This window comes from Ambystoma mexicanum, chromosome 6p, assembly GCF_040938575.1.
Source record: "Ambystoma mexicanum isolate Mex_15411 chromosome 6p, UKY_AmexF1_1, whole genome shotgun sequence".
In the NCBI taxonomy this organism is placed as follows: Eukaryota; Metazoa; Chordata; class Amphibia; order Caudata; family Ambystomatidae; genus Ambystoma; species Ambystoma mexicanum.
The window spans coordinates 761,982,382-762,008,385 of NC_090935.1; the positions used below are offsets into that span (position 1 = coordinate 761,982,382).

Consider the following 26,004-nt stretch of genomic DNA (forward strand, 5'->3'; position numbering starts at 1 on the left):
TATTTCATCCATTTAATTAATTTCAACCACTTTACTGCTCTCATACAACTTATTCTTTTTATCCACATCACTGCTTTGATCCTTTTTACTCACTATATTTTGTTTGTCCTTTTTAGTTTACCTTAGAGGTTATTAGTTTTCGATTTCTCGCTCGGATCATGATGCTGGAATGCTATTTATGATCTACCATTTTAGGCTATGTTATGGAGTGCCTGTTTTCTAGTTTGAGTTAGGGGTCGGTTTTAGGGGAAGAGCCATGTTTTCAGGAGTTTGCGGAAAGACATGAGTCCTCGGTGAGTCAGATGTGGGGTGGGAGTGCGTTCCACAGAGTGGGGGCCAACGCTGAGAATGATGATCCACCTAACCTGACCGAGTTTGTTTTTGGTATGACTAGGAGGCCGGCTGAGCTTGTTCTTAGTTTATGTGCCGGGTGATAGGGTTTTAGTTTGTCTTGAAGATATTGAGGTCCGGTTTTATGCAGTGCTCGGTGAGAAATGCATAAGGTTTTGAAGGTCACCCTTCGGGCAACCGGAAGCCAGTGCAGAGTTTTGAGGGCTGGGGAGATGTGGTCTTTTGGGCCAAGTTCTAGTAGCCGTTTGGCTGCAGCGTTTTGTGCTCTTTGTAGTTTAGTCGGTTGGTATGCGTGGACTCCGAGGTAGAGGGGGTTAGCATAGTGCAGTCTTGATATAACAATTTATTGGACCGCGGAGAGTCCGTTGGGAAAGGAGAGGTATGGAAAAATGCGCCTAAGAGTTTTAAGGTGGTAGTGGCAGGACTTTGAGATGTTGTTGACTTGGCGCAAGAGGGTTAGGTCTGAGTCTAGGGTGCATCCAAGGTTTTTTACTGAATTAGAGGGTGTCGGTGAGTTGCCCATGGCAGATGGCCAGGGTAGTGGGTGTAGAAGAAGTTCGGTATTGCCACATACCATGATTTCGGTTTTGGAGGGGTTACGCAAGAGGAGGTTTTTAGTCATCCAGAGATCTATGTCGAGGAGGCAGGAAGCGAGGTCAGGTCGGCAGTTGGGTTTTGAGTTCAGGAGTTTTAGAATGAGTCGAGTATCATCGGCGTAGTTGTAGCACAGGATGTTGTGCGAACAAATTATTTGTGGGAGGGTGGCCATGTAGAGGTTAAACAGGAGGGCTGATAGGCATGCTCCTTGTGGAACTCAAGTGTCCTTGGGAGGAATAGGAGGCGAGTAGGGTTATTTGGTTCCTATTATTGAGGAAGGATGCTATCCATTTGAGAGCGGTTCCACAAATTCCTAGGGAGTGGAGGCGGTCAAGGAGGATTGAGTGGTTGATTGTGTCGAAGGCGGCGGATAGGTCGAGAAGGATTAATGTGGCGTGTTTTTAAGGTCATCCCAGATTGAGGTTAGGGTGGCTTTGGTTCTGTGTTGGGCTCTGAAACCTGATTGAGCGGGGTCTAGGAGATTGTTGGCTTCGACAAAGGCATTTAGTTGGGAGTAGGCGGTTCGGTTAATGAGTTTGGCAAGGAACCTGGTGTTTGAAATGGGGCAGTAGTTTTGGCTCAAGAGGGTCGAGGCAAGGTTTTTTTTAGAAGAGGTTTGACATGAACCGTTTTGAATGCATCAGGCAGTCATTTATGATGGTTCTTGCGTGTTCGCCTGCGCAGGTAGATGCGAACATTTCTTTGAGGGTTGTGGTTGGGCAAGGGTCCAGCGGAGAGCCGGATGGTTTGCAGGCAGAGAGAAGTTTGAGAAATTGGTCGGTTGATATTGGACTGAAGGAGTCGAACATTGGTTGGGTAGCGGTCGCAGGCAGTGTGTTGGCCGGTAGGGTGGGTGGATTGCATAGTGGGTGTAAGAGAGCTAGTTTGTTGGTTAGAGAGTTTGTTCTTTCAAGCGCTGTGGTGCAAAAGTGTAGAGAGAGTGAATCGCACAGTGACTGAGGGGGTGGGAAGGGTGGTGGTACATGGTGGTTTGGTGAATTCGGTGATAATTTTGTGGATTTCTTTGCTGGGGTTTTTACAGTTTAGGATTCGGGAAATGTAATGGGCTTTTTTAGCTTTCCGGATTTCGGCCTTGTATTGGTGATGGTGCCGGGCTAATATGGATCTGCTACTGGATGTTTTCTCTTTCCGCCATGTTTGTAAAAGAGATTTGTATAGGCGTTTAGTGGTCTTTAGTTCTGGTGTGAACCATCTAGGGAAAAGGGAAAAGGCCATGGCGAGCTGATGGTTTGCTGATGGTTTGCAAGAGGGGGTGAGTGGGATTAGTGAGGTGTTTAGCCATGAGTCAAAGGCGTCACAGGTGAGCATCGGCTAGGACGGGAGTGATTTTTAGTTTCTTCCAGCATTTGCGTAGTATCGGAGGTTCTGGTTCAGGTAAGGGGAGCGGGTTGGGAGAGCGAATGGTGAAAGAAACAATGAAGTGATCGGACCAGATGATCGAGCGAGTGGACGTGTTTAGGTGTATCAAGTTGTGGGTGGTGAAGATGGCATCAAGAGTGTGTCCTTTATAGTGAGTCGGTCCGTTTATGTGGGCATGGAGGTTAATCGCGTCTAGGCCGTCAACCAGAGAGTGGGTCATAGGGTTGGTGGGGATGTCAAGCCAAATGTTGAAATCTCCTAGAAGGGTGAGGGTAAGATGGTTTAGTTGGAGGGTGGCAATAGAGTCGCAGAGGTTGTTTGAGAATTGTCTATCATAGTCAGGGGTTCTGTAGATGATTAGGAAGCTGTGGGAGAACGAAGGGGGGAGGGATAGTTTCACGAGGAGTGATTCGCAGGATGGAATGGATGGCTGGTTGTCAATGATTGAGGCATGGAAATGAGACTTGAAGGTGATTGCTATTCCTCCTCCTCTAGAGGGGCGGTTCAGTGGGATGAGGGAGTAGTTTGGGGGGAAGGCTTCATTGGCGATAGGGGCGAAGTCGTCAGAGAACCAGGATTCCGTGATAAAGACCAGGTCTGGTTTATCAGAGTCGAGGAGGTAAAAAATGCTGAGTCCGTTTTTTTGCTACAGATCGGGTGTTAAAAGGGATGCAATTTACTTTGGTGCAGGAAGGTGAGGGGGATGCAGAGGTGCAGAGGTGCGTGGTGGGAGGGGAGATGGTGGAAAATGGGTAGCGAGAGGGTGAGGTTGGTTGGTGGTCGATGGGAAGAGTAGGTGGGCAGTTGAGTTGGTGGTTTTGGGGGGGGAAGAGGTTGGACGGGGTGACAGGTTGATTGGATTTAGGTCGGATGTTCTGAAAGTGGGGCGCAGGAGGTTAGAGGTTTCAGTTGTGGTCGGTGAGAATTCAAGGGAGAGGCGTTTCAGGTGGGGTGAGGCAGGGGGAGGGTGGTGATGGTCGAGACTGGGAGGAAGAGGGGTTGGGACAGGAGTGGCGATGAGTACTGAGAGAATGAGGGGGACCAGGTACGTTTTCTCTTCAGTGTTTTTGTTGCGGATGGTGTGTGGGATAGGGTGGGGCGGGTCTGAGGGGGAGAGGGAGGTGGCTAATGTTCTTGCCAGGGCGAGGCATGCAGTTTAGGGATGGGAAGGAGTGGGGTCGGAGGGGGATGATGGTGGGAGTTGATGAAGGGGAGTGGGGGGAGGGTGGTAGCAAGGCTGGGTGCGCCTGTGAGGCTAGGCGGGCCGTTAGTCGTGGGAGCAGCGGGTATGAAGATTGTGGGCTGGTGGGTGGGTGGAGGGGGGGGCAGGTATGATGACAATAGCCGGGTGGGTGGAGGGGATAGGATGGGAGGTGCAGTGGATTTAGGATGGTTGGTTCGCCCATCCCCCACTTATGGAAGTGGGGGATGGGAGGTAGGGCGGGTGGGAATTGCGGTAGGGCGGGTAGTTAAGAGAGGCGGGCACAAGGGGGGGTTATTTTCGGTGGACCTGGGTGGGTTGGATAGACTCATGGGTTGGATTAATTTAAACAGTGTTTAAACTGCGATTAATCGCGCTCTCTAAATTCAACTATACCACCTGGTGGGATTATTCACAGTTTCTGTGTTCAACTATACCACCCGGTACGAATAGTCACAGTTTCTAGGATCAACTGAACCGCCGGGTGAGATTATTCACAGTTTCTAAGTTCAACTATAGCGCAGAATGCATATTCAGAATGCACCTAGGCCACTTGACTTTCTAGGTGCAAACTCGATCAAAGATATGCTATTAGGCAGATTTTTAAGTGAAACTACACCACAGATATGCTATTAGGCAGACTTTCTAAATGGAATTATACAACTGATATGCTATTAGGTGGACTTTCTAAATGCAATTACCCCCACAGATATGTTATTAGGCGGACCTTCTAGATGCAAACTAGATCACAGATATGCTATTAGGTGGACTTTCTAAGTGGAGTTGCACCACAGGTTTGCTATTAGGCAGATTTACTCAATGCAATTACACCACAGACATGCCATTAGGCAGACTTTCTAAATGCCATTACACCACCGATATGTTATTAGGCTGACCTTCTAGATGCAAACTAGATCACAGATATGCTATTAGGTGGACTTTCTAAGTGGAGTTGCACCACAGGTATGCAGGTAGTGTCACATTGGTCAGAGAAAAGTGGTCTACCTTGGACGTGAGGTAGGAGGAGGTGAAATAAGGCCATTGCCTAGCAAAGTAAAAGCTGTACACGACTGGGCCACCCCTACTACTCAAACCCAGGTGAGAGCCTTTTTAGGTCTCACCGATTACTATAGGAACTTCATAGAGAACTATGGGACCATAGCTTCTCCCTTCAATGTGATCTCCTCACCCAATTTCCCCAAGAAGGACAGGATGAATGAGGAGTGTACAAAGGCATTTGAAGGACTTAAGAAAGCCCTTTGTTAAGCTCCAGTCTTCAGAGCTCCTGACTACAACCAATCTTTTATTGTACAAACTGATGCTTCACATACAGGAGTAGGTGCAGTACAGAATCAGCTGGATGAGAAAGGCAAGGAACACCCCATCTGCTTTATCAGTAGGAAACTGAAGGACCGTGAAACAAGGTGGGCAACCATTAAAAGAGAATGTTTTGCAATTGTGTGGTCTTTGAAGAAGTGTATCCATACTTGCATAGATCTACTTTTTTTTTAAATTCAAACAGACCACCAACCCTTGAGATGGGTTAATGCAGATGAATGGGGGCACAATCCTAAATTGTTAAGATGGTCAATAAGCCTTCAGGGGTTTCATTTCACCATAGAACACAGGTCAGGGTGTAATTATCAAAATGTTGATGGTCTCTCCAGAAAGTATGACCGACTGGAGTAAGGAGATTCATCCAGGAGTGGATTAAATCCTCCTGTCCCTTAGTCTGAGGAGGTTGGGGGGGGGGGGGGGGAAGAGTGTTAGGGAGAATTCTTAGAAATGTGCTAATTCCCTTCTACCTTAGAGACCCCCAGCTCTCTTGCTGGATTTTAGGACTTTTAAAAAAAAAATTATTTGTATATGGTTTACAAAGGAACATTTACAAACATCAATCCATATTTGAACACAATTTAAAAAGGTATTCTTAAAATACATATGCACATACCAACAAGAAAAGTATGTGCATAGAAACATAATATAACACAAAAAAGAACAGTTTACATTAAAAAATTCCTTAATACTAATTAAAAAAAACAAAACATAAAACAGTTCACTACCGAGAGTTGGCATATCAATAAGCATCACATTGATTTTTAAGGCCATCAATATAGGTGAGACATACCTCATCTACAGACATTTGTTGTCAAGTTATATATTTCATATAAAACCAACCTTTTGAGCAAAGTTCACGTCATAAAGGCTATGCAAATTAAATGTTAAGATGAAGTCACCAATTTAGGTAAGTAGACACCTTAGTGGTCAACTAAAAGACTACTCAAGACCTCAGACTGTTATTTCCAAACAGGTTACACAACATGGGGGCCAGCTAAATATAATGTATACTGGCATGTGTGTATTAAAAAGATTTTTCTCCAGAAGACACCTTGGAAATGCAATCATTCACATAGAACCTGGTTCGCCTTCGTTAATAATTCTTCAATTTTAAACAAAAGACTACTTAATGCCAATAACAACCGTGTGTTTTCGCCTCTTATGCATCTTTCCCAGAATGAGAGACGGGCTACCATAGTTAAACGCTGGATAAAAGCAACCCATCAACTCATATCGGTCCTTTCCAAGAACAATAAACAACTTAGGGGGTAATTCATAGAAATCAGCGCACAAGTGGCACACGCGGCTGGCGCACAGTGTGCGCGTGCGGCAGTCTGCGCCAGCCGCGTGTGCCGATACCCATTTCAGCGCACATCGTATTCATGGATTTCAACATCCATAACCAGCCGTGGCGCAGCGCCCTTTCAGCAGCGCCAGTTACGCCCTCAACCCCACGCGCCATGAACAGCGCACAAATCCAGTACATGGCGCAAAGGCCAGTGGACCAGCATACAGCCCCCAACCATGAAAATGCGTGTAAAACTCCCTGCGCACGCCCCAGAATACACGTACCAGGTAAATTGCATAGAAAAAGCACCCCCTGTGGCGTGGGCTGCCCGTGGGCCATGCCCAGGGTGGATGGGGTGCCTGCATGTATTTGGGGGATGCGCGGGGAGTTTCACACGCGATAGGCAATGTGTGAGCGGGGTACGTGTATTCAGAGGGGTGCGCATGGAGTTTTACACACGTTTTCGCTAGCGCCAGCGGGGTACGTGTATTCAGAGGGGTGTGCGGGAATTTTCACACGTGATAGGCCCTGTGCGAGCGGGGTACGTGTATTTGGGGGGGGCGCGGGAAGTATCACACGCGATAGGCCCTGTGCGAGCGGGGTACATGTATTTGGGGGGTGCGCAGGGAGTTTCGCATGCGATAGGCAATGTGTGAGCGGGGTACATGTATTCAGAGGGGTGCGCAGGGAGTTTTACATGCGCTTTCGCTAGCGCCAGTGGGGTACGTGTATTCAGAGGGGTGCGCGGGGAGTTTTACACGCGTTTTGGCAGTGAGGGCCCTCCCTGGTGTGTCCCTAACCCTCTTCCCATGCCCTGCAGGCAACCCACACTACAGGAAAGCACCCTACACCACTAGGCATGCCCAACAGGCAGCCCATCACCCCTGGGCATGCCCCGCAGGCAGCCGGCATGTCACCATGCACCTGAGAGCCTTGACACATGTCCCCTACCCACCATTGACGGGTACCTGCCAGCAGACTCCGACTCATGTCCCCCCACCCCCACTGACGGGCACCTGCCAGCAGGCCCTGGCTCATGTCCCCCCGCCCCCAGTGACAAGTACCTGTCAGCAGGCCCCGACTCATGTCTCCCCCACCCCCAGTGACGGGCACCTGCCAGCAAGCCCCGATACGTGGCTCACCAAACACCATGTTCTCTCAAAACAGACCCATGGGCCGAATGCCTACACAAATCCCCCTGCCCCCCAGTCCAAGCACGCAAGCATCCACTGCCCCCACTCACAAATTACACATGCAAGCCTCAAAAGGACCACCATGGGCATGTACAACAGAGCCACAAAGTGGCAACACATGACAGCGGCAATGGTCACTGAGCAATGCCCAAAATTAATGAGAGTACACAACACCAATAATGAAGAAATATGTAATTAAAAAACAGAAAGAAAAATCAAACTAGTAAATGAAGAAAAGACAAAATCAAAAAATGATGATGAATCCAATGTAAACCAAAAAAACACAAGTGGAAAAAAGGGAAGTGGTCCATTTCAAATGTCCAAATAAAGTACTTGAATAAATTAAAAAAAAACATTGATCCATGGTGATGACAGAATAACCAAAGTATGTCTTGAATTATACACACTGAAAGTTTGAAGGGTCCATGATGGCCAAACAAAAGGAAACCTACCAAAAAACACTATCAAAAAATAACTATGTACATAAAGTGGAGCAAAGTCCATTAACGCCAAAATAAAAAAAAACAAAGGAAACCTAACACTAATGAACTACATAAAATGGCGGCGGGCAAGTCCTACAGCTCACTAGTTGATTTCCCGGGCCAGGGCATCATCAAACTCCTGTTCAACGTCCTGGAGGCGGGCCTGTTCCCTGGCCCCCAGGTCTCGTAGGGATAACGCCATGTCCACCTCCAACTCCCTGCGAATTCCCTCGAGGCACTCAGCCTGCCTCAGTGCCCTGCGCACGGAGTTCTCCGCCCTGACCATAGTGAGCCGTGCCTCCTCCGCCCGCCGCCGCTCCGCATCTATCCGCTGGCCCAACCGCTGCCACACGGAAGACACTGCCATTCCAGGGTCCCCTGCCCTCCAGCCGATGCCTGCCCCTCTGATGTTGATGGCCTCGAGCCATGATGCCTCCCACTTTGAGACTGCCGCTGCCTCAGACGCAACTGCCTCTGCCAGCACGACGGCATCCAGGCAGATGGAATCTACTGGCGCTGTCGTGCACGTGCCCTGCCCGATGATGCTGGCACATCCTCCATCTGCTGGGGTCCAGTTGCTGGGGTGTCCACTCCTGCTGGACCTCCGACTCCCGACTGTGGCAGGGATGGGATCTCCACCGGGTTGACTGTGTTGGTCGGGGCAGGTCCACAGGGGGCCCCGGTGGCATCTGGCCAGGAAGACAGCATGGAGAACGACTGGCGCATAGTCTCCACAGAGGAGGAGAGGGCCGTCCGAGTGCCCGACAAATGTACGAAAACCCCAACCATGGCCCCTCCCAACTGGGCCACGTTGGTACGCAGCTCTTCGTGATGACGTGCGTGCTCCTCCCAGGAAGCATGCACGTCATTACGAATGTCACGCGTGCGCAACGCGACACCAATCAGGACGGTCTCCATACAGTCACGGGTCCCCTCGTCCGCAGGTAGAGGAGTGTCAGATGACGTGGACCTGCAGACGGGCCTGGGATGGGGCATCCCTGCTGGTGCATGGTGGTGCAGTCACATTGTCAGGGACAGTGACATGCACAGGCCCCTCCACAGCGACCTGTGCTGCCTCCTGCCCTGCCCCTGGACTGCACCACTTGCACCAGTGGTACCACCCCCACCAGGCCCCATGTGAGGCTCAGTAGCGGCCTTCTCCTCCTCTGTGCGAAGCACCAACCTGGATGGCTCCACACCGTCTTCTGCCGTTGCAAGCCCCTGTGGGGGCTCACCCACCCCTTCCGCTGCAGCCGTAGTGGCAGACGCGGCACCAGTCCCCTCGCTCCCGGATTATGGTAATTCCTGGGAGGGTGACTGGGCCTTGCGTCACCGGCCGGTGGAGGCATCCCCGCTGCTTTGCTCCACAGCGCTGTCTCCGCCCTCTTCTTCACTCGCCGCTGTGTAGAGGGAGACATAGAACACAAGCATCAGGGTACTGTACAATAGTCCCCCTAGACAGGAAGCAATAGCACATGAGTGGCACTGTCAAACGTCACTTTCATCATGTCCCTCCACAACACATGGGTCAGTGCAGGCAACACACATGCAGAAACAGGCATGGCGCATGCGAAGAACATTTGCATACATGTCCAAGGAACTGTCGAAACATACGATGGTGGTTTGAAACTCACATGCATCATGGGTCATACTGATCACATGCACAGACATCACCGTAGTTTCATCCATCTGGCGTTGTACACCCCAGACACAGTGGAGAAAAGGATGACTAGGCTGCATCAGTGAATCAGAACATGGTCACGGACATGTGTCATGCATCCATGGCGTTTACAAGTCACACACACGCTACTCAGACACACAGACATGTACACCATACATGTCCTTGCCAGCAGCACCCATCTCTCACAACCCATCCATGTCCAACAACAGAGACAGGCATGCATTCATGTGTGCATTGCGCATGTTGCTCCGCATGTTGCATTGTAACACATGCACCATCCATGTGGTTCACGCATGACTGGTCTCACATGCAGCACCATGATGTCCCTGCACACACACATCCATACATGGCCTATGTTACACATACAGGCAAGTAGCTGACTACCAGCACACTGCAACATGCCCTGTTTCATACAGCAATGCATGGCCACTTACCGCTCGACTCCAGACGGGCCTGCATCCTGAGGATCTGGTGGCGAAGCACTGGACGAATGCGCTCCAGGACCCTCATCTGCTGGTTGGTAAGCTGGCCCCGGCGCCCCACTGCATCCTCTGCGTCTAAGAGGCGCCGGGCCTTCTGGAGGGTCCTGGACTTGTAGTCCTCCCAGCACTTCTGGACGTGTTTCATGTCGCGGGGTGCCACCCTCTCCGCATTGATGGCACCCACCCCCGGGAGATGTAGTTCTTGCATCTGGCACTGGCGCCATTGTGACCCGGCAGTCCGTTTCATCGACTTCCACGGGCCCAAGGGTAGTGGTAGCTGCACGTGCAGCTGTGGACACCACCACCCAAGATCAGGGTCTGCCAGCGCAGGCTGCGTTGGCACTTGGATTTCCAGGAGGTCAGGAGGCACACCATAGGTGCACGCAGGGCTGCCCTGACCGAGGCACGTGTTCCTGGCGCAGTAATGTCATCTGCTGCCCGACCAGCCGGGTGTTGACAAGTGCAGGGGCAGATGCAGCCAACACCACCCCGGTTGCGAGTCTACCAACCAGGACAGTCCCGGTCAATGACCCTGGCACAGCGGATGTTGCTGCGCAGGGTCCATTCCAGGGCACCCAGCAGCCACTGACGCAAGTGAGAGCTTCACTCCATGTTCCACCTGCCACTCCCTCAGCTCATTCCACCAGCGCCACTGCCCATTCTGATCAGGGCGGCATTTGCCAGCCAGGGTCCGGACCAGCGTCCAAGAGGAGGAATGTTGCACTTGGAGTAGAGGCTGGGACCCCAGACACAGCTACAGCCTCCTGCACGTCGAGGAAGAAGCCTTTCTGCAAACAGGAACTGGACTTCCTCGTGGACTACGTGCGGGAACACAACCGTGACATGCTAGTGAGGCCGAATTGTCAAACTATGGCTGCCCATCTTGATACCCAATGGAAGCAAGTTGCGGATCATGTGAGTGCATTCGGCCATGAGGTGCGCACAGCGCAAGAGTGCAAAAAGCGTTGGAATGACCTCAAATGCAGCACTAAGGCGAAGCGTGCCTCTAATTACAACATGACTCTGGTGACTGGCAGTGGGCCATCACCTGAGGAGGAAGAACTCACTCCGCACGAGTCACTCGTTGCGGAGTTCATACCAACTGGAATGGTCGAAGGAGTGGGAGAGATGCAGGACTTTGATGCCGCCTGTTCGTAGAGGACATATGTGTTTTGCTTGTGTGATGTGTGGTGCTCGACTGCCACTGCATGTCATGTGTACATGGTTCTCATGTGCAAGTCATGTAATGCTTCACTGATGCGTGCCTGCTGTGCAGGATAGTGGACATGTAGAGCAGACGGGGACTGTCCTCACCACCACACTTTCACCATACTCACATGCTAGTCACCCAGCTGCCCCTACAGTCCATGTTCCAGCTCAAGGGCCCTTCTGCATGTAGCCTGGGGTGTTTCTCCTCTCAGCACTGGGACTATGTCATTGCATGACTGACGTGCATGTGTCCTCTGCATGCATGCGGGTGCATGCTCCCTTGCCCCTCCACCACCCCTGCACCCCAATTTCAACATTGCACAGGTGTGCATCATGTGGCGTACTGCAATGGCCTGTTCAAGACTCCTGTGTACATGCAAACTTCTACCAGCCAACCTGCCAGACACATGCAGTGGGGTACATCCTCTGCACTTCATGCAGGGTGTCTCACTTAGACTGTGCAGATGGCAGATGCTCTGCAGGGACATGCATTCCCATTCATACTCCATGTGTATTCCATGCATGCCCCTATGTGTCCTTGACTGGTTGATCATTGTAGTACGTGTCCAGGATGACCTACATTTCTTTGCATTTGATCATCCATTCCATGCCCACTCTGGCTCAGTCCTGCATCACACACGTTTAGGGTGTCACAGTCTGTGCAGGGCACAGGCCTCCCCCCGTTTCAGGCCCAGTGACTCTGTTCAACTGGTGTAGCGGCTTCTGCACACATGGCTGTACTACTGAGGGGTCATCATGTGTCCTGCTTTCTGTCCCATCATCATCTGCTGTGTTGTCAGTTGACTCAGATGATGCAATTGATGCTTGCCACCACTGTCTGCCAATACACAGGTCTCTGGTTGCCCTCGCTGCCATGCAATGCATCCCTGCATTTTCACTTAGAGGGATTGGGGGGGGGGTTGCTTGTAGCCATGCAACACATTGAATGCACATTGCACGTGATGCATGAACTTACCCTTGCACTGCCTTTAAGTTAATTGATACACATCATGATGTACTTGTTCATGTAGATAGTGGATAACGTACACATGTTCTGCACTGCATCAACCCACTTCAGAGCCGTGTTACACCGTTCTACATGCCTACTCCCTGATGCTATGTCAAAGTGACCTGGCATGCATGCCAGGTTCGCATTTGGGTGTGACATATCTGCTTCATGTGTTGGCCGTCTGTGTGATGTGTGTGTGTTATGTGCTCCTGACATGTGTACTAATGTACATTTTTCTCCACTTTCCAGATGATGACGCAATGGAGCTAGAGGATGGTGTCATGCCAGGCACAGGTTTGCTATCACACCAGCAACCCGGCACAAGTGGGGGTCGTGGGGTGGTAGACCACGAGAACCCACATGTGTTACAGACCATCTTGTCTGTGGCTGGCAATGAGTCAAGCCCGGATGATCACTCTGACGACAATGTCGAGTTGGATGTGCATCCGGTCCATTCGTCAGGGGTGGGTAATTCTGATGTGGACGCTCATCTGTCCGCGACACCTGCACTGAGGGGCCAGACAGTGGTGGGACCTCCGCCTGTGGTGGATCGGGACGCAGGGTCACCCTCCACACCAGTTGCTGATGTGCCTGGGGCATCACGTCAATGGGGGAATGTAGTCCTGCAGCCGCGGGCGGTGCCAACCCAACAAGGACGTCAGCGCCTCGGGCCCCGCAGGTGTCAAGCCCAGCAACGCAGTGACCACGCGCCACTGGGGTATACTGAGTGGGAGCAAGCCATGGTTGCCAATTCAGAACACCAGGGGGCAGCAATTCATAACATCGCTGAGAGCATGGAGCGTGTGGCCCAATCCGTCCTACCCCCTGCTAGGCAGGTGGAACTCCAGGAGCGGGCGGCACAGTCCACAGCCCACTCACTCAGGCTGTGCATGGCGGCCTCAGTCAGGGCACGCGGGGCTGAAATGGTGTCTTTGCGTCAAGCAATTGCTGCTCACGCAGAGGCACACATGGAGGCCCTGAGGGAGGAGTATGCGTCCCTCAGATCCACTCTGGGTGTGCTCTTGATGTCCCAGAGGGAGCGGTCAGAGGAGAGGTTTGCGCATCTTGAGCGTACCACCACGGCTGAGCTACGTGCTTGCCGGGAGGTGCATCAGTTGTCCAGCCAAGCCACGCAGGAAGAACTCTGTGTTACACGTGTTACCTTGCAAGAGGAAGCACGCGTATCACGGGAGGTTCTGCATGCTGACCTACGTGTCATCTGTCATGATGCCTACCCCCAGGCATCCAGACCAAGCCCATCAGCCCCGGGAGCAGGCATCTAGACATTTAGTAAAACCTCAGCAGCCCTGGCTAGGGGCTATCTGGGTTCAGTCCTGGCGCCAGGCTCATAGTAGGAATCAGTCCTGGCGCCTAAGGCGCCAGGCTCATAGTCATTACGTACCTCAGGCAGACCATCCTGCAAATGACTCCAATCTAACATGAAGCCTGAAAGGGACTATTTTTCTACAGTGACTAGTTTTTACTCGGGTGTGGTTCTAGGGACTTCTTACCTGGGACTTCTTTTGAGGCTATTTAAACCACGCCCGACTAGCAACACACGCTTCGCATTATTCTGCATCCAGCAGCGTAACACTCACCGTGCCTGCAGCATGCATCCAGTCTTCTGCCACGCCCGCCTCGAATCTGGAGCTCCTAAAACAAAGAGGAAAGAAAGGGACAAGGTTAGAAAACAAACTCATTTCTATTCCACACCTGATTCTGGATCCATCTTGTCTCCGGACCTGTAAAGAACATCATTTCTGCACGTGCCGCATCTGTAAAGAGAGACAAAACAACACGTTTTCCTCGTGCAACATTTACCGGACAGCGCCGGGTAATACAGAATCTTACCTGAGCGCCACCAGCTGCCACAAGAGCATCTTTTCACGAGAGCTGCAAGACTAGAAAGGAAGGGGGGAACAAGAGTGAACATCAGACATATTGAACTCTATGAACTTAATACTTACTGGTCCTCACCAGGAACCTCAGAGTCAATACTCTTGGGAACTCTCCTGAGCCATCAAACCAGTGAAGTAACTGGAATCGACGTGCCCCTGCAAATCCATGCAGGATGGAGAGCTCATCTTTCAAGAATATAAGGCGAGATTGCTGTGAGGGCATTTTGGAGGTGATTAGTTGGGGAGGACTGTGGGGGTGCCATCACTTGAATCCACAAGTGGCTAAATCCATCTCTCCACTTGCAGGAGAATATTTCTACAGGTTAAGCAGACAAGATTAGGAGGGCAGATCCAGTCAGTCATCGCTGCACTACGCATCACGTGGGTGGAGACCGCAGCTGTCCGGGTCCGACCGACGCCCCTGTGGGAGCCAGGTGAGCGTAACATGGGGTGGTTGGTTCGTGCCACTCCTGCGCCTGGACACCGGAGCTGTGACACTACCCATCAGTTGTTGCATCATCATTTTATATTATGTACCGAACATGGTACCCATCCTGTTGGAGCATTGTTGAACTGTGCTACCTTGGTTGTTCTATCGTTGTGCTTGGACATTTTCTGCTACTCCAAGTCATCTACTGGAGACTCTTCCAGGGTTTTTTGGTGCCTAAAGGTTTTTTCCCTGGTTTGTGGGTTTGGCTCCTTGGAGTTCTCTGCGATTTGGTATTTTTACCAGTCAAGGAGGCCTCTGAGGGGGCTGGACCCTATTTACACACAGGGCGGAACATGGAGACCAAGGGGTAGGGTGATCCTGTAGCCAGGCAGACTTGAAGGAAGAAGGCTACATACCACAGACACAGTTGTTCAGTAGGTCGTGGTGATGTGTAAATGAGGGAGGGCCTTTTGTTGTTGGACAGTTGACTTGGGCTACAGTGTTTTGGGGACTGTGACATTGTAATTGTGGGGTACTATGTACATGATGTGTTCTGCTGGTCAATGCCTGTTCCTGTGTTGTCTTTACTTTTCAGGTGTCAGGGGATTGGTGTGGTTTGACATGCTGGGGTGTACACATGGGCAATGTTCACATGTGATGTGTACATGACACTGAGGGTCACTTGATTTGACATGCATGTATTGAGTGCATGTCCCTACTGACACACAGTTGCACAATGATCCACCACATGTACAACCACACTTCCATGGCCACAGGTGCACACAGATTGCCTTCTGGGGCCCGCTGTGTCCCTGCAGCGCATGATCTATGACCACTTGGGGATCCTGTACATGCACCAATTGGTTATTTATTTAATAATTCCTTTTCATGTGATGCTCAAGGTGCATCTGCAACACAATGGCTGCTCACTGTGCTGTGTGCTGAGCAGTGTGTTGCAGGAGACACACGCAGCACACGGGTTCTGGAGTAGGATTTTGCCTTACCCAATGTGCATGTGAACAGGCATTCAGTGTTATGTTCATGCTACGACTGGTGGAAAGCATTTGTGTATGACTTGGTATGTGTGGGAGTTTGTTGGTCAGTCATTTCATCTGATTCCATGTCAGGCATCATTGTCTCGAGCCACTTTCCATTTATCACGTCATTTCGTATCTTATTGGTCATGTGTTGGGCTTTTGCTATTGCATACCATGTCATGGTGTGGCAGACAAGGGTGATGTGGGTTGGGAGGGTTTGGGTGACATACCAGGGATTTGCATGGCCTGTTTTGCGGGGGGTGGGGAGGGTGATACACACCTTGAATGTGTTCCTTTTGGTTACACAGGATTGGTTAGGTTTAAGTAGCTAGGGATGCACACAATGTAGCACTTCCATGGCAACATTCTCAGGGTGGTAAGGTTGTGACAGTTGACTGTCTCTGTCATCATCGATTGTCACCTGGTATGTGCCAGGCCTGTGTGCACCCCGCAGGGGTGGTAGTTTAGGTGACAAATTTGGCCACAAGCTGGGTTCCGGGCTGCCTCGCCACGTGCCCTATCCCCTCCCATGGGCAGCGCCTGTGCCTGTGGTTGGGGATGTGGGGGCACCACCATGTCCACCAGTACACCCTGCCGTGTTGCAACATTGTGCAGGACAAATGCTGCCACAATAATCCTGCACACTACTGGGGGTGCATATAGTAGCTGCCTGACAGAGCGGTCAAGGGAGCGGAAGTGTGACTTGCGCACTCTGAATGTGCGCTCCACTATGCCCCTGGTTGCATGCATTGTATTTTACCTGGGGTGGTGTGGTGGGGTTCTGGATTGGCGTCATGTGGTTGCTCAGAGGGTAGGCACTTTCCCCTGGGGAGGTGATAATGGTTGTGATTATTAGGGTTTGTGCATTTGTCTGTGTGTGACATGCATGCATGCATGTGCACAGGCATTTGTACTCACCTAGGAGCCATGTGTCGCCATGCTGCCCAGCTTCCAGGGCCCGGTTCAGGGCGGACATTCTGTATATGAAACTGTCATGGGTGGAGCCAGGGTAGTTTGCATAGACAGCGGTGATGATTCCCTTTGCATCGCATACGACCTGCACGTTGATGGAATGCCAGTGCTTGCGGTTTCGATAGATGTGCTCAGTGGCCCTAGGTGGACGTAGGGCCACATGGGTGCAATCTATGGCAACAAGCACTTTGGGGAAGTGTGCCACCCTGTAAAAGTCCTGGACCACGCCCTGCCTTTCTGCGGGTGTTCTGGGCATGTATATGTTCCTGCGGACTGAGGGACGCGCAGTCATGATTGCCAACACCTGGTGTAGGCAGCGTGACTGTGTGGCCTGGGAGACCCCCCCCACTATGGCAGTTGTCCGCTGAAATGTCCCAGTGGCCAAAATATGCAGGACATTGAGCACCTTCTCCAAGAGGCTCAATGCTTGGGAGCACAGGGTGGGGGATGTAAGGTCATCTTCTCACTCCCTGACCAGGTCTAGGATGATACGAGGTGGAAACCTATACCTGCCATAGACCTGATCGTCAGGCATCCCAAAAAGGGTAGTCTGGGGGGAAAAAATGTGGGCCCTGGATATTCTCCTCCTCCTGCGGTGTCCCACGATCAGTGCTGCAACAAATGGGGCATTCATCGTAGCTGTATATACTCGTTTGTTGTTTGCACGCACTTTTATACTGTGCGAGGAACGCTTCCGCCTGCCTTCGTGTGGCGGACGTGTTACCGCGTGTGCGCGTCTTTTAGCGTGCGCGGGTTTCCCGTATTCGATTCCATGAATATGTGTTGTTTGCGTGTGTGTGAGCGTTCCATGTATTTCCCTGCAGTACTTTCCCAGTTACGCCTTCTTTTTCACGTGTTGTTCCCCATTCCGCATGTTACGCCCCGTGTCCCGCCCCCTTTTTGGTGTGTGCAGCGACGTTGTGCGCTTTCCCTGTGGGCGTTGTGCACGGTGTTCGGGATGTTGTGATGACATGTGCGCCACGCACGGATTTGGCGCACATCCAGGGGAAAACACGCGCAGGCCCTTTCTTGAATCGCACGCGTGCGCTTGCTTTTTAACGCTTGCGCCAAGATTTCCGGTGCACATTTGTTCCATCAATCGGCTCCTAAGAGTTTTAATGTTTCTGGTTCACTAGTTAAGAGATGAAATCGACATGACAGATTATTACCCATCATGGTAGAGAATCTATGGTGAGCATGCTGTAAAGTTGGAAATTGGTTTAATTTAAACCTCATGTAAATTTGTCTTGCTTTTGCACATGGTAAACTGCAGTATATAGATAGAGCGACCAAACCTATTTCTTTTTCGAATTAAGCATATTCAGTGTAAGTCTTATATGTATGATTGGCATTGATGTTCCTAATCCAGTCCATTTCATACAATTTAAGTTTTACACTTGGAAGACCTAATGCTAGTTCAACTGTGCAGTTTATTGCGCAAGAATAGCCTTCATTTGAGTATCAAATGTCACCATTGAGGAGACATTGTCATCCGACAGAAGCTCTTTGAGATCCTCAAACATTGAGTTCCGAGGTGACACTAGCATTTTGGCATATGATGATAACTTGCGCCATACATGTCTTGCTGAAAGAGACAAAAGCCCTAATTCATGGCGAATTATGGAGTTGGGTACGGCAAGCGCCAACCCTAACGTAAGTTTCCATAACTGGCCTTGTATACTGTTCAAGACTTTGTCTAAATTCACTAAACATATGTGCAGACCAAACAATAAGGTCGGCTCCACCTTCAATAAATAAAAATCAATTACAGGTAACAAAGAAAATTTACATTATTTCTTAAATATGATTCTCATTTGTGAAAGCAGAGGACGGGCCTTTGCCTTTAGTCCCACTGTCCAAGATTTCACAGAATTGGAGTCAGAGATATAACTCCGATAACGTAGAGAGTTGACTCGTTGGATATTTAAACCAGCTCAGCTATGTTCCAATGGTAGGCTTTGATACGCTTTCTATTAGTAAATATGATGACATTAGACTTCAAGGAATTTGCTTGCAGGTTGTTCATTTTAGCAAAATTAGTAAATGCATTGAGCTTTAACTGCAGACCGAATGGGGTCCTATCAAGCAAGATAATCTCATCGGCAAAGCACATCCAGTGCAGATGTAATTTGCCCAATCTCGCCGGATACATTGCAGAGTCCGTCCACAGTGTATCCATATCACATATTTAAATGTTAAACAAAGTCGCAGCGAGATGGCAGACTTGCTTTACCCCTGTTACAGTTGGAATAAGTGAAGTAAGCGCCACCTCTTGATTTACCCGTACTTGAAATTATGTATTTGTGTGAAGCAAAGCCTCCAGCTGCACCAGTCTACGAGGAAGGCCCAACTTCAACATCTTTGTCCATACTAATTCTCTAACCACTGAGTCAGACGCAAATGACAAATCTAGCGCTGCCAGGTATAATGGTCCTGAGTTGAAGATTTAGACATAGAGAACAAGTGTGCTACAACAGTAGCATTAAGAGAAGTGCTCATGTGTTTTCGAAAGCCAGCTTGAAATTTTGAATAAACATCATTTTCAACAATAAGGCTCCTAAGTTGTCTAAGAAGGAGAATGGCAAACACCTTTGCAGCCAAGTCCATAAGGGCGATTGGTCGGAAGTTGGCCGGATCGTGTGGGTCTCCCTTCTTATGAATTGGAATGATAATAGCATTCCGCCAAGAAGATGGAATATTACACGAACACAGAATATAATCAAATTTGGTAAAAAAAGATGGCTCCCTTATAAGTGCTGTACGGGGTTTCCAAAAGGGGCAAGCAGCTTGCCTTGCCTCTATAACTTGTTTATGGCCCCCTTCTTCATGTTAGAGGAAGAGAGGGTCGTATTCTCAAACTATGCAATGTGTCATCTCATTAACCGGACATCATGAGACAGATGAGCTGGTGGTTAATAGAATCTTCTCATTGATCGAAAGGTGGATGCTGGATAATTTCCTATCCCTGAATCGAAGGAAGACAGAGTTGCTGATTATAGGTAGTTCTAAGACATTAAATAATCTAAATCAAGCGTATAGCTCCTACACATTGGGAGATGACATCTCTCCTCTACCTAAAACAAAAATTTTTGTTTGGGGGTAACTCTGGACCCGACTCTGAGTATGAAGGCACATGTCTCAACAGTAGTGGCGGGGGTAGTATATTATGTTAAACTATTGGCTCACTTGAGGCCCATGATTTCTCAAGAAAGTGCAGACACAATTGCCAGGGCAATAATCGGAGCAAAGCTGCATTATTGCTGCAGTCGTCTGCTGGGCATTAGTCAGCAAGAACTGTGCAGGCTGCAGGTAGCTCAGAACTGGCCGGTCAGAGTCGTTCTCAGACTTCCCAGGCATAGCCATGTAACAGAGGCCAGGCAATCTCTTTACTGGCTTCTCATTGAATCCCGGATCCCTTTTAGAGTGTTGGTTATTACATTCAAATGCAGGTTACAAGTGATACCTGCTTACCTACAAAATCACATAAAAGAGAAATGTAATCAAAGAACTCTCAGATCAGGAAATCAAAATCTGATAATACAGCCTAGATGTAAGACATCAAAGGCAGAAAATGGGGCGTTTAATGTGAAGGCACCGTACCTTTGGAAAAAACTGCCTGTAAGACTAAGGAGCCATAACTATCTCCAAGTCTTCAAGAAAGAATTGAAAACTCTCCTTTTTTCCTGAGACCTTTTTGATCTGGGTTTTACCGGGACTCAGGAATTACACCACTCCGGCTCCTAGTTAGTCAGTTTCGATGCAATGTCCTGTTTTGCTCTCTTGTGGGGGCCCAGTAAATACCTCTTGGGTTTCGTCATTTTTTTGTCCTTCTGTGCTTGTTTTTTGTTGTATCGTCTTTTTTCTAGTCTGCGCCTTTATGCCTGAGGACCAATAGTGCACATAACAAATGTAATGTAATGGCCAAAATTGCGTATCTGATTTTATAATACAGGGAGGGATCCCATCCGGTCCGGCCGCCTTGGAAGTTTTCAATCGTCCGATCGCCCAAAGGATTTCTTCAATTAAAAATGAGAAGTGCTCAGTATACATAGAATGTAATATCCCAGAATCACAATGTTAAGGTAAATAGGATTTTGCTTCAATGTACGATTGCCATCCATTGGCAGAAACGGAAGATGATAAGTTGAAACTATCAGTTTTTACAGTGTCTCTTCAAATGGACCATATGTTGCGGACATCTCTCTTACATAGTAGAGTCAATATTCTTTGATTTTCAGCACAATGGATCTGATGTTTAATAAATTTAAAGTGATTTCTATAGGTCTGACCAATACAATGTTTCAACAACTTATATTTTGAGTATGTCAGGTTCGATTTAAGTAAGGCTTTGAAAGCATGGTTCCCAACACGTTTATAATGAGCAATTGTAGCATTATAAGGATGGTTGTGAATCATAGAAAAGTTCTTAGCTAGACGGATCAAGTCATGTAAATGAGTTTTAATTATATATGTATTCCAACTCTCTCTTTGTTACGGATCTAAGGGTAACTGATGGTGGTTATAAATCTGCCAAACATCTCTACTGACTAAATAGGTAAACTCTCTGCATAGACTAGGATGCCAGTGCACAGAGAGCAACCTTCGCTCGGTCTGGATGAGTGCCAAGGTTGAATCACAAGAAAGAAGTTCCATTTGCAAATTAATTCGTAACGTAATAGGGCAATTGTCGCTAAACGCAGTTACAGAGATAACTGCAGGATCGACCATCCGAAGCAAATTCGCATAGACAAAGTCGTCGATACATGCAGTGGCCGAGCCCCTTTTCCAAGTCCCACTAGGGAACCATGTTGGAAATTGACTAAGTGACAATTCCAGTGGTCAAAATATTGGACCCATAGTTCACCTCTACACCATAGGTTAGAACGTGGATTCACCACAGAGTAAGTCTGGGCTATAGTGGTAGACTGATTACATACAGAGTTAAAGTCCCCACCAACAATAATGTAGTAATCAGGGTTATTGAAAACAGCGGCTTCCAACACTGCATCAAGTTTATCAAAGAAATCATCAAGAATACTTTTTGCAGGATTAAAGTAGATGCATATGATTAAAAAAAATCATTGCAGGAACACTGGAGTGAGGGTACTCAATTGCCAAGATTTCATTCTCAAGATATCAACAAGGAGTGCACGGCAACTTTATTATTCAGTAAAACAGCCAATCCCCCCCGAAGGCCTCCCCAACACTCCTACAGTCGCGGGGAAGCAGTAAGTGGTAAAACCACCTATGCCAAAAGACTTGGTGGACATGGTTTCTTGATTGACAATTATTAAAGGTAACTCATCATTCGAAAGAGAGTCAAGCCACAGTTTAAGATTCACGTAGCCACAGCAGTACCATGAAGTGAATTTTAGGGATACAGAGCTATGCTTGCTTGGAGGTTTTTGCAATTTCGTATATCATGGCTAGCAAAGGAGCAAGCCAAGATAAACTAGCAGCATTTGCCACCAATGCTGTCAGTTGAGGTAGAACATCATTATTTGGTTGGGTCGTCTCAGAATTATTATTCAAGGCTACGGGGGTTGTGGGCAATTGTGCATCTAAGAAGTCATTTGCTTCTTCCACAGAATGAAACAGTCAAAGAGGTAGTCCTCGCATTGCAAAATCTGCTCTGTGGTTCCACAGTAATTCCATAATAATGTTTGAATAGGGGCCACAAGTCACCCAGTAATTATTATGGTTAGATAAACAAATCCACTTGCTATCGTCTGAGAGCAAGGTCCGCAATTGCGGACTATGTTTGAATGTATTAAATAAGAAAGAAAGATCAATTAATTCTTTGTTGACCATTTTTACCGGGGTCTCTTGACCATCCCAAAATGTTGGGAGTGTCCATAGATACCTCAGTTTCATCATTAGTATTAGAGTATACATGAAGTGTAAATTTACTTACTGAAGGTTCTAAGGCATTAGTCGGAAGGTTTAGAGCACAATTTTCCATTGTACAATCAGGCAAGAGGTAGAGCAGGACTAATCGCTACATTTTTATTTTTTTGGAGCATCACCTTTATTGTTTTTCTTATTATAATTTTTTTTTACGTATTCCCACCAGTTTATCCATGTTCAACAATATTTTGGATTCTTCATTTATTTGTTCTAAGTCAATATTTTTGTAATCCTTAGCGGTGTAACATAAGTGGTTGGTATTTGAAATATTGCCGTGAATTTTAATAAGGTAGGTTTTTGGATTTATTTTCTTGTGACTTATTTTTCCTGGCATTGTTCTTACATTTGAGGGCTCTCCCATGTGCCCGCTTCAATTTACGAGAGTTTAATCTGCCATTAGAGTGAAAGGAGTTATTGGAAGAGCTAGATTTGTTCCCCATTGGATCAGTGTCTTTGTCTTTTTGTAATTGGTCAATCACCTCAATAAGCGGTGACAGGCTATTTGGGGCCTCACCGAGCATAACATCAATATTCGCTTGTACTTCGGCCTGTGATTTGTCATCCCTTCTTTCGGCATAATGCATTGACCTTTCAGTAGTTAAAAATCTAAATACATCATCCAGTTTTGAAGCATTGAGTTTTACTGCCTTAAGCAAGGGAGCAGAGGCCAGATTCCTATCAAAGGCACCCTCTACATTACCATCAGAAAATGCTTGTGCGTAAATTCTTGATGCCAGATTCTCAGGGTTAACGCAATCAAGCATTTGCGTGGCTTTCGTGCCTTTATTTGGTTGAGTTGGATTTTGAAATTTTTCAATCAGCGAATCCAAGGTCACCATTTTTTCAACCTGGAAATTGGCAAGAGCAAGCATAAAGCCCTTCAGTTTACTCAGTTTCCTAGTGAGATCCCCAATAGAGAGTTTGATGGTATCTAGATTAGGGATGTAACGGTATTACGGTATACCGTTAAAGATACCGTGAACCACTTAATTGAACAATAATAACCGTCACATTGTTTATACCGGTATACCGTTCATACCGTTAAGTGGGCTTTTCAATCTGATTTGGAAAGGCTGCAGTAAGCAAGTGCTGCACAGTCTTGGTCTTGCACTGTTGGATGTGCCGTCTGCTAAGTAGTTTCAGTTTGAGCAGTTTTTAATGCCATTCCATAAACCACACGTGCCTGGCACAAAAGCAATATGTTAAAAATAGGAAGAATAAATACAGTGCCAAGAAGGAAGAGGGTTTTTTTTTTATGTACATTTTTTTTAAAGCGCTCATACAGCCTGCGGGCATCGAGGCGCTGTTAAAGAAATTGGTTTTGTTTATTTAGTTGCGTAATTGTTTTTGTCTTCGTTGCGTATTTATAACGCACTTAAGCACCCAGAGGTTTCTAAGCGCGGACCCAGGGATCGAACCTGTGTTGCTTCGTGTCGTCTTGCTTCCAAGGCACGCACGTTGCTGCTGAGCTATCCTCCCGGGACTTTGGGTTGGTGGCTTTGGGGTTTATATATTTATAATGGATAATGTTTTCTAAACATATGACAATGGGGGATTTGCCTGGTTCTTTCATTGAATTTGCATATAATAAGTCACACTGCGAAATGTAATCATCTCTGTGGGTATTCCCTGCTGCCATACCAAAGGGTAACATGTCTGTGATTACTGAACACCTTTTGGCCCGGAAGTAAACTAAAGGCTGTAACATAAAGAGAGAGTGTGTGCGTGTGTGTGTGTGTGTGTGTGTGTGTGTGTGTGTGTGTGTGTGTGTGTATGCGCACAAGCGTATACTACCATCAGACTCCATTGATCTGTGGCATACAGATTATCAAGATGGCAAAATGTTCATCTTCACCAGTAGCCAGTGGGGGGAGCTAAAAGCCTAAAGGACCATTTAAGAAAAGCTATTCAGTTTGCTTTGCCAGTTGCAGCAGCCCTCCCCCCTTTCCACACGTGTTTGTTTTTGGTGGAAGCAAGGGGTGGCATTTCAGTGGAAAGTATGTTGAAAAGCCCAATTCTGGCCCTGGGTGTCTGGTTTTGTTTGTGATGATAAACCTGACAATTTATGACCTTTTAGAAAATATTTGTTAAGATTAGTTAACTCCACCTGCTATACCGCGATAACCATGATATACCATCATTTGGCAAGAAGGTTACTGTATAGTCATAAAACTAATACCGTGACACCCCTAATCTAGATCTACATGTGTCCTCTCATGGCCTTTATCAAGGAGATTGAGTATACGAGTACTCACCGGAAAACTCGGGCCAAGGCCTTGACTATTACTGAGGTCTACAGGGTTTTTTTGATCATGCTTCATGGGGGACTGCACCCTGTTCTCAAGTTCCTTTTCTGTAAAGTCAATTCTATGTTGTGGGCTATTGGTGGGAGAAGTAGGTAAGCTTGTGGAAGGGCGTTCCGATGTAATAACAGGACATCTCCCATGGTGTGGAAAGTGACCCTCGACATCACCTCCCTGAAAACTGTGCAAACAGATCTCTTCAACCTCAGAAGGAAACACTGAAATCGGAGAGGAGTGCCCCAAAGATACTCTGAAACGCTTGGTCCATTCTGCCTGAAGGGTCAGAGCCAATATCGATACGTCAGAAATGCAGATGTTAAAAGGTTCACCATGTAGCAATAAGGAGGTTGTGTTTGGCAAAGGATTAATCGGAATGAAGCCATGAGACAGCGCACCAGGTGTTTGAAACACAAATTGCCCGAGGATGGGGGAGCTTTGACCTGGATATGTGCCACCCTCAGGGCAGAGTGTGGACACATACTGTCACTCGGTTGCACGGCCAATGATTGCAGACGATACGGTGCAGTGTCTGAAACCATGACAGGTTCACTGGGGATAGAATGCTTCAACATAAATTGGTAATTTAAATAGACACCTTCCTTTTGTGTGATGCATGAAATTGTATAGGAGCGGTTGTATTGAGGCTAGAATTCATTCTTCCCTCATTAATACATTTCCCACTGCGCAGACTACCCACCATATTGCAGAAACTAGTGTTGCCTCTATACAATACAGCAGAAAGCTAAACAGATGTCTCAGCGAAATAACGTCCCAGGGTCTAATGAGGTATACAACTTTAATTCCAGTGCTCAGAGTGACGCTCAGTGAGCGTCAGAAAAGTATGTCAAGATCGGCGAGCACAGCGCTAGAAAGCCACTTGATACGTGCCGTAACAAGTCAGTGCATACGCGACCCTTTGAATAGGACAAGTATTTGGCCTTCCTAGTGCTGTACAAAACAAGGCACTAGGCGCAAAGGACAGCTTCAAAAAGCTGTGCTCAGATGCAAAGACAATAAACCCACCTGCACACCGAACCGCCGAACAGCAACACACTTTCAACGCACTTTGGGATGCGCGGGCGCGATGCGTGCACCCAGAAGAGATATGGGATATTGGGAGGATATGGGCGGGCCGGTGGGTGGAGCTGCAATTAAACAAGAAGAGAGTTTAGCGTAATGAAACATAGGAACATCAAACGCAGCCCAAGTCACAGCACAAGTCTCACAATGACTCCAGGGCAAATAG

The 26,004-nt window shown here is 48.1% G+C and overlaps 1 protein-coding gene across 4 annotated transcripts in view; it reads right to left on the reverse strand.

The window, feature by feature from the left end:
* ARB2A (ARB2 cotranscriptional regulator A) overlaps nt 1–26,004 on the reverse strand; it is a 2,893,216-nt gene that overhangs the window by 2,739,797 nt on the left and 127,415 nt on the right. The window lies entirely within an intron of this gene.